Genomic DNA, 17,055 nt, shown 5'->3' with positions numbered 1-17,055 from the left:
TAGAAAAATTAGCCCCGTTACTTTCAGCAATTTAGCTGTAGGCATAGCTGTGTTTAGTGTTCTCTGAAGCTTCAAAAATTCTCTAAAAGATAGTCTAGAGAGGAAGTTTGGAGAAGGCGATGGCACCCCACTCCAGTACTCTTGCCTGGAAAATCCCATGGATGGAGGAGCCTGGTGGGTTGCAGTCCATGGGGTCGCTGAGGGTCGGACACGGCTGAGCGACTTCACTTTCCCTTTTCCCTTTCATGCATTGGAGAAGGCAATGGCAACCCACTCCAGTGTTCTTGCCTGGAGAATCCCAGGGACGGGGGAGCCTGGTGGGCTGCCGTCTGTGGGGTCGCACAGAGTCGGACACGACTGAAGTGACTTAGCAGCAGCAGCAGCAGAGAGGAAGTTGAAATATATACACGTGTGTGTGTGTGTTCTAATTGTTGTTCACTTGCTCAGTCGTGTCTGACTCTTTGTGACCCATGGGCTGCAGCACACCAGGCTTCCCTGTCCATCACCAACTCCCGGAGTTTGCTCAAACTCACGTCCGTTGAGTCGGTGATGCCATCCAACCATCTCATCCTCTGTCGTCCCCTTCTCCTCGTGCCTTTAATCTTTCCCAGCATCAGCGTCTTTTCCAGTGAGTCAGGTCTTCGAATCAGGTGGCCAAAGCATTGCAGCTTCAGCATCAGTCTTTCCAAAGAATATTCAGGACTGATCCCCTTTAGGATGGACTGGTTGGATCTCCTTGCAGTCCAAGGGAGTCTCAAGAGTCTTCTCCAACACCACAGTTCAAAAGCATCAATTCTTTGGCACTCAGCCTTCTTTATGGTCCAGCTCTCACCAGTACGCAATTACTGGAAAAACCGTAGCTTTGACTGTGTGGACCTTTGTCAGCAAAGTGATGTCTCTGCTTTTCAATACATTGTCAACATTTGTCATACCTTTTCTTCCAAGGAGCGTGCGTCTTTTAATTTTGTGGCTACATTTACCATCCCCAGTGGTTTTGGAGCCCAAGGAAATAAAATTTGCCACTGGTTCCACTTTTTCCTCATCTGTTTGCCAGGGAAAGTGTGTGTGTGTCTTCTCAATTAAAAAGGAAGTAAAGAGCTTAGCATTTATGTAGAGATAAAGAATGTCCTCTGCCTTATCAGTAAACAAAGGATGGCACAGCTGACAGGCCAGCAGCTAACTGGTACCCTGAGGGGATTCATGATGGAGAAAATTAGGGTGCTGGCCCCAGAGAGCTGAGGTGCACATGTAGGGAATAATTTCAGTGAGCCCAGACTCTTGCATCTTCCCAGACATCTTTAACTTGAGTTTCCCACTGCCCCCCCCCTTAATTAACAGTAATTTTTTGATGTTCCAATGACCTGGTCTTTGTTGCAAAAACTCGCATATTTCCTGGCTCCTCCCTGGCCTCTTTGGAGCAGTCCATGCCAGCAGCCTGAGATGGTGCTTCCTGCGCTTAAGTCCTCAGAAAGACTGCCAAGTGAAACATGATTCTCACCCTTTAGGCTGTGCTTTGTTCCTTTTTGTTTTAAGTTGACAGCAGTACGTGTCTGCATAGGGATTAAAAACAATTCTACGGACAATTTCATTTGAAATGTTGCCTGATTGGACTATCGTAATGTCATTTTATCATCTCATACTCCTTATTGGAGTACAGTTGACTTACGGCAAGTTGACTTGTGTTAATTTCAGGCCTGTGGCAAAGTGATTCCATTGTACATATACATATATTCATCCTCGTTAAGACTCTTCTCTCAGGTTATTACAGAATGTTGAGCAGAGTTCCCTGTGCTGTGTACAGTAGGCCCTTGTTGGTTGTCTCTTTTATATACAGCCGTGTGTGTGTTCATCTGAAACTCCTGATTTATGCCTCTCCAGGACATTTTCCCCTGGTAAATTATGACCAACCTAGATAGCATATTGAAAAGCAGAGACATTACTTTGCCAACAAAGGTCCGTCTAGTCAAGGCTATGGTTTTTCCAGTGGTCATGTATGGATGTGAGAGTTGGACTGTGAAGAAGGCTGAGCACCGAAGAATTGATGCATTTGAACTGTGGTGTTGGAGAAGACTCTTGAGAGTCCCTTGGACTGCAAGGAGATCCAACCAGGATCAGTCCTGGGATTTCTTTGGAGCGAATGATGCTGAAGCTGAAACTCTAGTACTTTGGCCACCTCATGCAAAGAGTTGACTCATTGGAAAAGACTCTGATGCTGGGAGGGATTGGGGGCAGGAGGAGAAGGGGACGACAGAAGATGAGATGGCTGGATGGTATCAGTGACTCGATGGACATGAGTGTGAGTGAACTCTGGGAGTTGGTTATGGACAGGGAGGCCTGGCGTGCTGCGATTCATGGGGTTGCAGAGAGCCGGACACGACTGAGAGACTGAACTGAACTGAACTATGATAATCCCTACATTCACCCATGTTGCTGTAAATGGCATTGTTTCTTTCTTTATTATTCAGTTCAGTTCAGTCGCTCAGTCGTGTCCAACTCTCTACGACCCCATGGACTGCAGCAAACCAGGCCTCCCTGTCCATCACCAACTCCCGGAGCTCACTCAAACTCATGTCCATTGAGTTGGTGATGCCATCCAACCATCTCATCCTCTGTCATCCCCTTCTCCTCCTGCCTTGAATCTTTCCCAGCATCAGGGTCTTTTCCAAAGAGTCAGCTCTTCCCATCAGGTGGCGACAGTATTGCGGCTTCAGTGTCAGTCCCTCTGGTAGATATTCAGGGTTGATTTCCTTTAGGATTGACTGGTGGGATCTCCTTGCAGTTCAGAGGGACTCCAAGAGTCTTCTGCAGGACCACAGTTGGGAGGCATCAGTTCTTCAGTGCCCAGCCTTCTTTATGGTCCAACGCTCACATCCATACAGCTGACTTTGTGTTCTCCGCATTTGGTCATCTGGTGCGTGCGCGCTCAGAGCGTGTTCAATTGACTTGCTCTGGAACTCCGGTCCCTCCACCCTGTCTCTAGGTCAAGACGTCCATTCTCGTGCATTTTGAAAAATTGAAGTACAGTTGATTTACAAGTTTTTGTAAATTTCCATTTACAGCAAACTGATTCAATTATACATGTATACATTTTCTCAGATTCTTTCCCAGTATAGGTTATTATAAGATATTGATATAACTTCTGTGCTATAACAGTAGATCCTTCTTGCTTTTTCTATATATAGTAGTGTGTGTGTGTGTGCGTGTGTGTGTGCGTGTGTGTTATTCCCGAATCCCTTGTTCTTCCCCTTACCCCTTTGGTAAGCATCTGTGGTGGTTATTTACTTGCTCAGTGCTCAGTTGCTAAGTCATGCCCGACTCTTTGCAACCCCATGGACTATAGCCCCGCCAAGCTCCTCTGTCCATGGGATTTCCCAGGCAAGCGAACTGTGCAGTGGGCTGCCATTTCCTCCTCCGAGGAAATGCCAATCATAACTTTGTAACCTTGGAAGTTACCTTGGAAGTAACCCATAAGTTTGTGATTCTCGGTAACTGTAAAATCGTCTTCTATGTCTATGGGTCTATTTCTGAGCAAATGAGGAGAACACAAAGTCAGCTGTATTGGGGAGAACATGAAGTCAGCTGTATGGATGTGAGAGCTGGCCCATAAAGAAGGCTGGGCGCTGCAGACCTGAAATAGACCATTTGTATCATATTTTACATTCCACGTAAAACTGATTGCATATAATGTTTGTCTTTGTCTGACTCGCTTCACTTGGTATGACTTCTCTGTGTCCATCCACGCTGCTGCACGTGGCATTATTTCATCCTTTTGCATGGCTGAGTAATAATCCACGGCATATGTGTATCACATCTTCCTTCTCCGTTCTTCTCCCACGGACACTTGGGTTACACCCACGTCCTGACGGTTGTGTCTACTCTATGCTCTAAGTCCCGTCTCTATATCAGTTCGTTTCTCATTTATCACGTGCAGTGGCCTCTCTCCGAAGCCCCTCTAATTTCCTAAAAATCGGTTGACTCTGTGGTCTCCCCATTCGGTGCGCGCTCAGTTGTGTCTGAGTCTGCACAACCCCTCGCACTGTCACCCACCAGGTCGTCTGGTCTTCTGAGAAGAGCTCGGATGCACCAAGCTCCAGACACAAAGCTTTGGTTGTTTTTCTCCCCAGGGAGAAGGAGAAGGCAATGGAGAAGCAGATGACGGAGAGACAGAGGGAAGCAGCGAAGACAGGCAGAGACATGAGAACAGGACCCGCATCAGGTTCGTGACTGATCCATGCTTTCAGCCTTACCCGAGTCCACATTCTCCCCCACAGACTTAGCAGCCGGCTCAGGCGATACAACAGACCTCTTTCGAAGCCTTGATGTTCTCATTGTCTTCCTGCTTTGAACCCCCACTGTCTCCCTAGCTGTAGCTAACACCTAGAGGCAGGTTCTTCCCTAATTCCCCAGCTTCCCCAAGATTCGCATTTCCCGAAGTCTCTCAGGTGGTTTCTGACCAGCTTGCGCCTGCAGCCTCTCCATTCCTGCAGGTCGCAGAATAGAGGAACCAGCGCAGTCCCCAATTCCAGCCCCTCCTCCCTAAGTCCCCCTTCTTCTGACAGCTCCATCACGTTTACCCTCAGGGTTGAAATCCTTTGGGCTGACGGTGGCAAGCCTGTCTCGCACACTGCTTTCCTTGCGTCTTCAGCCAGAGAACAATTTCCTCACCAAAGCTGCATCCATTTCTTCCCTCGGATTGTTGCATTTCCCTGGCTATTACTGTTCGTGATTTTCTCCAGTTCAATTCAGTCACTCTGTCGTGTCCGACTCTTTGTGACCCCATGGACTGCAGCATGCAGGCCTCCCTGTCCATCACCAACTCCCAGAGTTTGCTCAAGCTCATGTCCATCGCGTCAGTGATGCCGTCCAGCCATGTCATCCTCTGTCGTCCCCTTCTCCTCCTGCCTTCACTCTTTCCTAGCATCGCTTTGCATCAGGTGGCCACAGTATTGGAGTTTCAGCTTCAACATCAGTCCTTCCAGTGAATACCCAGGACTCATTTCCTTTAGGATGGACTGGTTGGATCTCCTTACCGTCCAGGTGACTCTCAAGAGTCTTCTCCAACACCACAGTTCACCACATCTGGCTTATCCTTTACTGAATATTTTGTGTTTCCACTGAATTTTTATTCTCTTGGGGGACCCAGTGTATGAATTTTGCTATTTCTCATGGCCTCTGGCACATTGGAGAGTCTTACTCAGTATCTGTTAACTGAGTAAAAGAGAAAACGAACTGTATCATGTCTTACCCAGGTAAGTCGAACTTCTCTACCAGGCTTAGTAAAATTCGCCATGGGATGGGTTGTCATTTTCAAGGTCAGTTTTTGTCTTCAAGATAATAGCAGTAGCTGCATAAGTCAGACTCTGCAGAAGCATCATCTGCGTCTTTATCTTTTTTTTTTTTTTAATCGTTTCTACTGCTTCTCTGATGAGTTTGAAATTCCCATGTCAGGTTGCAAATGAAAAATTGAATCCTTGCTTTTCGGTTTAGAGGATCTCAACAGATGTCTTCAGTTCACTCTGTGTAAATGTGGTCTTTTGATATTCTGACGCTTTGGGCTGGCAGTTCCTTTTTCATTTGCCGATGTCTGCTTAGGGAGCCTGCATTCACTAAGAAAGATGGATTGTAACCATGTCCTTCCCCTTCCCCAAAACCTGAACTTTTTTTTTTTTTTTTTTCGCTTCTTACCTAGAGAATGAAAATCAAGCTCTTTTCACCTGCTGCCTCAGCTCTTTTGCGGCGAGGTTAAAGTCTCACTTTCATTATTTTTAATTCCTCTGCAACTCTTTGAAATGAAGAATTAAAACAGGATCTGAGGGGGGAGAGATGACTTCCCTAAAGTTTCTGAGCACTTTAGAATGGGCACGATGGGGGAAGGGGGGGGGTGAATTGACAGAGCAGCCCTAACATATATACTCTACCGTGTGTAAAATAGATACTCAGTGGGAAGCTGCTGTATAGCACAGGGAACTCTGTGATGACCTAGAGGGGTGGGTGGCAGGTGGGAGGCTCACAAGGGAGGGGACATATGTATACGTGTGGCCGATTTACAGTGTTATGCAGCAGAAACCAACACAGCATCATAAAGCTATTATCCTCCAATTAAAAAAAAAATGAGGTCAAGAACCAAGATGAAGTTATGATGTTAGTTTAGTAGTGGTGTTGGAAAATGGAAACACGGGATTACCACAGTTTGAAAAAATCAGGCCTTCCAAATAACTGTACACTTTGTATCCTTCATAATAATCTCGTATCATGAAAACAAGTCAAAATTACATTATTTTTGTCATTGAGGCAAGTGTAGATTAATGCGTCTGTCTTTGCAGCACCCCAGGCCTCCCTGTCCGTCACCAACTCCCAGAGTTTACTTAGACTCATGTCTGCTGAGTCGGTGATGCCATCCAACCATCCCATCCTCTGTCATCCCCTTCTCCTCCTGCCCTCAGTCTTTCCTAGCATCAGGGTCTTTCCAGTGAGTCAGCTCTTCGTATCAGGTGGCTAAAGGATTGGAGTTTCAGCTTCAGCATCAGTCCTTCCACTGAATATTCAGGACTGACTTCCTTTAGGATGGACTGGTTAGATCTCCTTGCAGTCCAAGACCGAGCGAGTAAACACACATGAAAAACAGGTGTTACTGTCTCACAGTTCTGGAGGCTGGATGTCCGAGATCCTGGCAAAGACAGATTCACTGTGAACATCTTGCTGGTTTGTAGATGGTGTCTTCAGGCTGGTCCTCACTTGGAGGAAAGCAGTCCCCTTCGTGGAGGCTACACCCTCATCACCGCCTCACTTCCTGATAACATTACATTAGGGGAAGAGACAAAAGCATCCTGTCTTTCTCTTTACAGATGGATCAATAAATAGACACAGTATAATGAATCAATAAATAGACCCAGTATTGGTGGTTTAGTCACTAAGTCGTGTCCAACTCTTGCGACCCCATGGACTGAAGCCCACCAGGCTCCTCTGTCCATGGGATGCTCCAGGCAAGAATGCTGGAGTGGGTACCATTTCCTGCTCCAAGACATAGTATGAGGTTAAGAATATTCCTAACATAACTCGTTTTGAAACTACTCCTGTGTGTATTTCTCATTCATTGATGCCCCTCGTGCTCTTAACACACTCATTTTTTTTAACTGTTTTTTTCTTTTAATCAAAATCTTCATTGAACTTGTTACAATATTGCTCAGTATTGCTTCTGGGTATTTTTTCTTTTTGGCCACAGAGCATGGGGGAATCTTACCTCCCTGACCCAGACATCGAACCTGCACCCTCTGCATTGGAAGCTGAAGTCTTAACCACCAGGGCACCAGGGAAGTCCCTACGTTGTCTTATTTTTTGCCTCACATGTGTATATGACAATTTAAAATAAAGTAATAAGTAACATGTATTATTTATTATCTACCTACCCAATCCAGTTGTTTACTCTGTATTATATAGTACAGTATGTATGAAATATATCATTTTTGAGTAAAATAAATATGGAGAATGGTATATATATGTTTTTCTTTTTTCCAAACAAGATGCATGTCTTGCGTATGCACTACTTAGCAAGTTTCCATACTTGAACAGGCAAATACCCAAGGTCTCTGGACCCGCTGTGTTCATACACACAAGAATAAAGGAGAGGAAAACCAGAAATGAGACTGTGTAAGCTCAAGGTCAGCCCTGTGCAGTGAATGAAAAGGATGAAGAGGGAGACACACTTGGACAGAACGTGTTCTGTGCAGAGTCCGTGGTGAACCAACCCACTCTCACCCCACGACAGCTAATGGTGTAGACCCCGGGCAAGTTCAAGCACCTTTGGCATCTGTCTTCAGCCTTCAACATCGGAGCCAGGAATGCAAATTCCACAAATCCCTGCTGCTGCTGCTAAGTCGCTTCAGTCGTGTCCGACTCTGTGCGACCCCATGGACTGCAGCCTACCAGGCTCCTCCGTCCATGGGATATTCCAAGCAAGAGTACTGGAGTGGGGTGCCATTGCCTTCTCCGTCACAGATCCCTAGAAGAGGGAAAAAAAGCCATCAAGTCATATCCGCTACTGATTGATAACCCCAAATAAGTTTTTATTCTCTCATCTATATATGTCTATATGTATCAGTGAATTCAGAGAAACGACTACCTATTGCCTAACTGTTAAAAAGAAAATGTCACCATAAACTCGCAGAGGGGAGGGGGAAAAATATCATATTCAGGGAAAATGCATGCAAGGAGACTTGAGGCAGCCCATTGTTCTAAAGCATTTAAGAGACAAACACACTCATCCATTTCTTGGGGTACAAGGAGAGACGGGGAGTGGGGAACCCCACAAAACGCAGCCTTCCCTGTCAGCCAGAGACGAGGCCACGAACAGTCAGAAATCCATTTAGCCAGACAGCTCCAGCTCTGAAGCTGAAAATGACAAGTCACCATCCGCATTTCCACGTCAGCCCTGACACGGCGGAGGCCATGAATCACGGGGCTTTGGGCTCCGATCAGGCCTGTGTGAATGGCCACCCGTGAGCTCCCTGCAGGCAGAAAGAGGTTATGGGGTTTGCAGCAGCAGCGTGTGCAGGCAGGAACAGTGGAGAAGGGTGTTTCCACAAATCAGAAGGCAGAGTTGCCGCTCACTCTCTGTAGATTTGAATGCGGGCGTTTTCTCCCCAGAGACATTGGGCTCCCCTGGTGGCTCTGATGATAAAGAATCTGCCTGCAGTGAAACCCAGGTTTGATGCCTGGGCCGGGAAGGTCCCCTGGAGAAGGTAATGGCAACCCACTCCAGTATTCTTGCCTGGAGAATCCCACGGACAGGGTGTTTACAGTCCCTGGGGTCGCAAAGAGTCGGACACGACGGAGAGACTAACATTTCCTCATTAGGTAACAAACCTACCCATCTCTCCAGGGCAACGGACAGGTCCCAAGTTTATTAAAGAGCATTAATGATAGAATTCCTTCTGAAAAAGAAAAATGATGTGGACAACCTCCCTGGGTTTTCTTTTTCCTTACTTTTATGATTCTTACTTTAAAAGTCATTTTGAAGACATCCCCTTAGGTGAAATAGGATGTTCTTTATTTTTTATTACAAGCAAAAGAATCAACTTTAAATTCACTTCTCGAGAGGTTTCCCAGCTCCTATAAAGATGATAATAGAGCCAATAAAATTTAACTGACTTCTAGAAAATCCTCTGTCAGGAATCTCATTTGAGACGGTCTTGAACTTTTAATGGCCTTTTTTTCTTCCTACCTTAATCATACATTCGGCTCCTTCTTGACAAGCCTGTGATTTATACCTGTGGCTCGAAAGAGTATCACAAATAGTATACAAAGACCTTTATTTTGAGCATGAAACCTAAAACCTGGCGTGAAACTTGGCATTTTATTTGGGGTTTTTTTTTTTTAAGCTAAATTGTAACATAATGAATTGATTGTACATTTTCACAAGACCATTAATTCTGGTCAAAACTTACTCCAAAATTTTATTACGATTGCAGAAGCAGTTTATAATCTTTTTGCCGTAGGAAAATTCTGTCGGTGGAATTTTCCACGCTGGTGCCGGAGAGTGTTCGTTTATAGTATTTTGTGCTTAGTTGCTCAGTAACATCTGACTCTCTGTGACCCCACGGACTGTAGCCCGCCAGGCTCCTCTGTCCGTGGGATTCTCCAGGCAAGGATACTGGAATGGGTTGCCATTTCCTTCACAGGGGATCTTCCCGACACAGGGAGGGAACCACCCACATCTCCTGCATTGGCAGGCGGGTTCTTCACCACTAGTGCCACGTTAGAGTTTAGATATCTTTTCAAATTTGCGTTTTAAAAGCTTTTGCACAGCACAGGAAACCGTCCACTGAATGAAAAGACGACCTACATCACAGGTTGTGTATTTACTGATGTTGTAACCAGTAAGGGGTTAATATCCAATGTATGTACCCAGTTCCTACAACTCTACATTAAAAGAAAGAACCCAATTTTAGGATGATGTCCATCAACAGATGAATGGATAAAGAACTTGTGGTCCCATATACACAATGGAATATTACTCAGCCATAAAAAAGGAACACATTTGAGTCCGTTCTAATGAGGTGAATGAACCTGGAGCCTATAATATGGAGTGAAGTGAGTCAGAAAGAGAAAGAAAAATACCGTATTCTACTGTGATGCTGGGAGGGATTGGGGGCAGGAGGAGAAGGGGACGACAGAGGATGGGATGGCTGGATGGCATCCCTGACTTGATGGATGTGAGTCTGAGTGAACTCCGGGAGTTGGTGATGGACAGGGAGGCCTGGCGTGCTGCAATTCATGGGGTCGCAAAGGACTGAGCAACTGAACGGAACTGAACTGAGCACATACATACAGAATCTAGAAAGATAGCACCAAAGAATTTTTTTGCAGGGCAGCAAATGGAGAAACAGACATAGAGAACAGATTTATGGGCATGGAGAGAGGAGAGGAGAGGCCGAGGTGTATGGAGAGGGTAACATGGAAACTTCCATCACCATATGTAAAATAGAGAGCCAAGGGGAATTTGTTGTTTGGCTCAGGAAACCCAAACAGGGGCTCTGTGTCAACCTAGAGGGCTGGGATGGGGAGGGAGGTGGGAGGGAGGTTCAAAAGGGAGGGGACATGTGTATACCTATGGCTAATTCATGTTGAGGTTTGACAGAAAACAGCAAAATTCTATAAAGCAATTATTCTTCAGTTCAGTTTGTGTGACTCTTTGCAACCCCATGAATCACAGCACGCCAGGCCTCCCTGTCCATCACCAACTCCTGGAGTTCACCCAAACTCATATCCATTGAGTCAGTGATGCCCTCCAACCATCTCATCCTCTGTCGTCCCCCTCTCCCACCTTCAGTCTTTCCCAGAATCAGGGTCTTTTCAAATGAAATGTTTAAATTTTCAAATGTTTTATTGAAATTATCCTTCAAAAAAATAATTTTTTAAAATGAGCAGAACCAATAAATATACACTCTCCAAACAAGACGTACAGATGGCCAACAGGCACGTGAAGAGATGCTCAACGTCACTCATTATTAGAGAGATGCAGAGCAAAGCTACCCTGAGGTCCCACCTCACACCCACCATCAACCAGCCCACACACAAATGCCAAACAGTGTGGGGGGAAAAGGGACCCTCCTAAACTGTTGATGGGGATAGAAACTGGCTCTGCCACTATGGAGAACAGTTTTGGCAGTTCCTCAACGGACACGAGTTAGAGCAGACTCCAGGAGCAGGTGAAGGACAGGGAGGCCTGGCGTGCTGCAGTCCACAGGGGTCAAAGAGGGTCGGACATGACTTGGTGACTCAACGAGAGCATGCAGGGTCCTTAAAAAACTGAAAATATAGCTACCATATGACCCTGTAATTCCATTCTGGGGTATATACCTGTAAATTTAGATTAAAATTTATATATATTTATATATATATATATATATATATATATAAAGGGAGGTGTTAGTCACTGAGTCGTGTTCTGACTCTCCGCAACCCCACAAGCTGTAGCCCACCAGGTTCCTCTGTCCGTGAGGCTCTCCAGGCAAGAATCCTGGAGTGGGTTGCCGTTTCCTTCTCCAGGGGATCTTCCCGATCAGGGATCGAACCCGTGTGTGTCTGCATTGCAGGCGGATTCTTTACCAATTGAACATAAACTATAGAGATTCAAAGTATTTCTGCCATAATGGCTGAATGAAGCCACTGCTCACATTACCACATATTATATAAAACCACATTATTTATCGTTCAGAGCATTTGTGCTTTCTCAGTATTTTCACACAGCGTGAATAGGCGATTATGTTCAGAACAGGTAAAGCGGAGCTTCTCAAAAAATATAAGAATTTAGAGCATTAAGAGGTACAGACTAGTAGATTAAAAAATAACTTACAAAGGTATATTGTTTTCTATATACTATATAGTCGATATTATATATATAATATATATAATATATTCAATATTGTATATATTATACAGCCAGCACTGTATATATTGTGTGTATATGTGTATATATATGTTGCTGCTGCTGCTGCTAAGTCTCTTTAGTCGTGTCCGACTCTGCGTGACCCCATAGACGGCAGCCCACCAGGCTCTGCCCTCCATGGGACTCTCCAGGCAAGAACACTGGAGTGGGTTGCCATTTCCTTCTCCAATGCATGAAAGTGAAAAGTGAAGTCGCTCAGTCATGCCCAGCTCTTAGCGACCCCATGGACTGCAGCCCACCAGGCTCCTCCATCCATGGGATTTTCCAGGCGAGAGCACTGGAGTGGGGTACCAGTGATATACAATACTGTGTATATTGTATAGCCATTACTTTGTACTATCTACAAATGGGGCACAACCTTTAAAAATTGTGAGACGCTATATTGTTTACTTAAAATGTATACAACATTGTACGTCAGCTGTACTTGAATTAAAGATAATTTTTTGGAGATTCAGCTACATTTGGTTTTGTGTTTATTTTTATTGAAGTATGGTTGCTTTATACTGTGCTGGTTTCTAGCAAACAGCAAAGTCAATCAGCTATACGCGTGTATGTATATATCCCCTCTTTTTTTGGATTTCCCTCCCATTTAAGTCACCACAAAGCATTAAGTGGAGTTTTTTGTGCTCTACAGTAGGTTCTCAATAAAAGAGAGCTTGTAATTAAAGAGAAATTAAAGAGCTTATCTGGAGGAGCGCATGGCAACCCACTCCAGTGTTCTTGCCTGGAGAATCCCATGGACAGAGGAGCCTGGCGGGCTGCAGTCCACAGGGTCACAAAGAGTTGGACACAAGAGTTAACTCATTGGAAAAGACTCTGATGCTGGGGGGGATTGGGGGCAGGAGGAGAAGGGGACGACCGAGGATGAGATGGCTGGATGGCATCACGGACTCGATGGACGTGAGTCTGAGTGAACTCTGGGAGTTGGTGATGGACAGGGAGGCCTGGCGTGCTGCGATTCATGGGGTCACTAAGAGTCGGACATGACTGAGCGACTGAACTGAAACACGAGTTTATAAAGGTAATACCTGTAAGACTTCTCTAATAAAACCGGTTAGCAACTACAAACAGATGGTAAGGGCAAAATGAATTAAATAGTAGCAACACAGAAAGTTAGGATGAGGGAATTTGAACACATGGCAACAAATGTCTGCCTGAACTGTTCAACGAAGCTTGAAGAGGGGGTGAGGATGGCGTAATTATTTTGAAACAGTAAGACTCAAAAAATTGTCCAAAAATTATGCAACAAGAAGATTCTAAAATTCTATTGAAATTGTGTTTCTCTTTGGCAAAGCCCATCCATGGGACGTTGAGTGCCAGGCGGTATGTAAACACCATGAAAGACGAGGCAATCAGCCTCAGAGAAAATAACATTTTCAGACAATGCTTCATAATCCAAATTAACACACAAAAAGATACAAGACTCTGTGTCCAAGCCTGCTTTGAGCAAGAAAGACTAGAAACAGTTGCCAGTTGATGACAGTATCATTGTCTGGAGTGTTTTCCACAAAGGTGCAATTCACTTTGAAGTATTCTTGTTAACAAAACACCAGTCGTCTTCAGCTCATGCTAGAATTTATGCAACGTTTTTACACACTCCATTTCTTTGATCAAAACCCCTTTGGAATGAAGAAGGGCCCTGGGCCTTATCTCCATTCCACAGAATACAGCAACTCATAAATACTGAAATTTGTCAAATTCACACACAAGCCACCAACACAGAGACCACTAACACGTCCTAAGATTATTTACCTCCAAGTCCACAGTTGCACGTTTAGAGTCCCTAAATGGTAAAGAATCTGCTTGCCAGTGCAGGAGACCCGGGTTCAAACGCTGGGTCGGGAAGATCCCCTGCGGGAGGGAACGGCAACCCCCGAGGGTATTCTTGCCTGGAGGATCCCATGGACAGCCTGGCAGGCTGCAGCCCATGGGGTCACAAAGAGGCTGTATTCAGGATATATTGGAATTCTTTGAGGGTGAGTTCTTTTAAATAGTTTGCTCAAAATTGTGTTTGTTTTTAGATGCTTTTTTTTATTTTAACGGCTCATCGGATCTTAGTTCTCTGAAGTAAATTGAGTGAAAGTCGCTCAGTCGTGTCTGACTCTCTGCGACCCCATAGACTGTAGCCCTGCCAGGCTTCTCTGTCGATGGGATTCTCCAGGCCAGCACACTGGAGTGGGTAGCCATTCCCTTCTCCAGAGGATCTTCCCAACCCAGGGCTCACACATGACAGGTGGATTCTTCACCAGCTGAACCACAAGGGAAGCCCCCTGGGTTCCTGACCCCACCAGTGAAAGCTTAGACTTCTAACTAATGGATCACCAGGGAATTCCCCTGGAGATACACACACACACACACACACACACGCACGCATGCACGCACGCACGCACGCTCAGTTGTGTCCAAATTGTGACCTCGTGGACTACAGCCCGCCAGGCCCCTCCATCCATGGGGTTCTCCAGGCAAGAGTACTGGAGTGGGTTGCCAGGCCCTTCTCAAGGCATGAGAAGGGAACCCAGGGTTAAACCCACGTTTCCTGCATGACAGGCAGATTCTTTACCACCAAGCCACCTGGGAGGCCCATATATAGTCTTCCACCATGCCATGAGGCATGGGGGAATCTTCCCCAACCAGATATCAAACTTCCATCCCCTGCACTGGAAGCATAGAGTCTTATCCACTGTTGTTGATCTTGTTCACTCACTAAGTCGTGTCTGACTCTTTGGGGCCCCATGGACTCTTCACACCGGGCTCCTCTGTCCTTCACCATCTCCTGGAGTTTGCTCATGTCCCTTGAGTCCATTGCTTTCTAAATATACATATCAATGTGCGGATCATCCCTTTGCAGTCTTGCCAAACTGCAGGTTCTGATTCACGAGCTGAGATACAACCGTGAAATTCACCCCCGACCAAATTCCGATGCTGCTGATTCAAAGACCACACTTTGAGGACCAAAACCAAAAATGTTGGGTTTTGAAAGCTTTGGAGCTTTCCAGGTGCCCCTAGTGGTAAAGAATCCACCTGCCCATACAGGAGACACAAAAGGTGGGTTTGATCCCAGGGTTGGGAATATCCCCTTGGTGAAGGAAGTGGCAACCCACTCCAGCATTCTGGCCTGGAGAATGCCACGGACAGAGGAGGCTGGTGGGCTGCAGTCCATGGGGTCACACGGAGTTGGCCATGCCTGAGGGACTAGTGTTCATTTCCACCTGCAGATGTAGCCATCAAAACATGCAGACACTGTCCTCAGCTTTGGTGCTAGGTAAGAACGCTTCATGTGTCTTATCAGCTTTTGTTCAGAGGCAATCCACGTGTCATGAAAGACAGTCTTACTGTTCACAGTAGGTACAACACGAAAGCAAGCCAAGTGTCCGTCAACAGCAGAATGAGTAAGGACGACGTGGTCCATATATCCGATGGAATATTGTATCGCATTGCAGGTGGATTCCCGAGCAGCTGAGCTGCCAGGGAAGCCCAATGGAATATTACTCAGCCATAAAAAAGGAATGAAGTAATACCATTTGCAGCAACCTGGATGTTCCTAGACATTATCACACTAAGTGAAGACAAGAGGCAAGTACCATACGATATCACTTACATGCATAATCAAAAATAATAATAATACAACTGGACTTACCTTTGAGAGAAACCAGGTCTCAGAGAACACGCTTGTGGTTGCCAAGCGGAAGGAGATTGGGGGAGGAATGGGCTAGGAGTTTGGAGTTAGCTGACGCAAACTATGATATATAGGGTGAATAAACAAGGTCCTACCAAGAGCATAGCATAGGAAACTATATCCAATGTCCTGTGATAAACCACAGTGTAAAAGAATATGAAAACTGCAGATATATAGGTATTAATATATATATATGTGTAATCAATTCAATTTGCCTGAGAGCAGAAATTAACACATTGTAAATCAACCATGTTTCAATAAAATACAATTTTTTAAAGGCACTCTTGAAAATGTTTGCAATTCAGTGGTCTTTTGGTAGATTCAGGATGTGCAAACCTCACCACCATCTATCCCAGAATATTTCTTCACCCTGAAAAGACATCTTTTACCCATTAGCAGTCCCTCCCCCTGCCTGCTCTATACCCCCTCTCCCAGACGGCAATCACTAACCTATTTTCTGTGTCTATACGTTCTCATATGTACATAAGGCATTCCACATAAACAAAATCAAACGCATTCTGTCTTGTGTGATGGGCTTCTTTCACCAAGCACAGTGCTTCAGTTCAGTTCAGTTCAGTTCAGTCGCTCAGTCGTGTCCGACTCTTTGCAACCCCATGAATCGCAGCACGCCAGGCCTCCCTGTCCATCACCAACTCCCAGAGTTCACTCAGACTCATATCCATCGAGTCACTGATACCATCCAGCCATCTCATCCTCGGTCGTCCCCTTCTCCTCCTGCCCCCAATCCCTCCCAGCATCAGGGTCTTCTCCAATGAGTCAACTCTTTGCATGAGGTGGCCAAAGTATTGGAGTTTCAGCTTTAGCATCAGTCCTTCCAAAGAACACCCAGGACTGATCTCCGTTAGAATGGACTGGTTGGATCTCCTTGCAGTCCAAGGGACTCTCAAGAGTCTTCTCAAACACCACAGTTCAAAAGCATTAATTCCTTGGCCCTCAGCTTTCTTTATGGTCCAACTCTCACATCACATCCTGGTCTCATCACTTCAAGGCAAATACAAGGCGGAAAAGTTGAAACAGTGACAGACTTTATTTTCTCAGGCTCCAAAATCACTGCAGATGGTGATTGCAACCATGAAAATTAAAGACATTTGCTGCTTGGATGAAAAGCTGTGATAAACACAGACAGCATATTAAAAAGCAAAGACATTACTTTGCCAACAAAGGTCAGCCTAGTCAAAGATATGGTTTTTCTAGTAGTCATATATGAATGTGAGAGTTGAAGTATAAAGAAAGCTGAGCACCGAAGAATTGATGCTTTTGAACTGTGGTGTTGGAGAAGACTCTTGAGAGTCCCTTGGACTGCAAGGAGATCCAACCAGTCCATCCTAAAGGAGATCAGTCCCGAATATTCATTGGAAGGAGTGATGCTGAAGTCCCAGTACTTTGGCCACGTGATGCAAAGACCTGACTC

At 45.4% G+C, this 17,055-nt stretch overlaps 1 long non-coding RNA gene across 1 annotated transcript in view; it reads left to right on the top strand.

Moving 5' to 3' along the window:
* LOC105605322 (uncharacterized) overlaps positions 1-10,115 on the top strand; it is a 128,418-nt gene extending 118,303 nt beyond the window's left edge. Inside the window, exons 6-7 of the long non-coding RNA XR_009598983.1 lie at positions 4,125-4,216; positions 7,223-10,115. This is a non-coding gene — a long non-coding RNA (uncharacterized LOC105605322). The remainder of the gene's footprint in view (positions 1-4,124; positions 4,217-7,222) is intronic.
* The last annotated feature ends 6,940 nt before the right edge of the window (positions 10,116-17,055 follow it).

This window comes from Ovis aries, chromosome Y, assembly GCF_016772045.2.
Source record: "Ovis aries strain OAR_USU_Benz2616 breed Rambouillet chromosome Y, ARS-UI_Ramb_v3.0, whole genome shotgun sequence".
In the NCBI taxonomy this organism is placed as follows: Eukaryota; Metazoa; Chordata; class Mammalia; order Artiodactyla; family Bovidae; genus Ovis; species Ovis aries.
The sequence above is the reverse complement of the archived record's forward strand: the minus strand, read 5'-3'. Positions and strand labels throughout refer to the sequence as shown.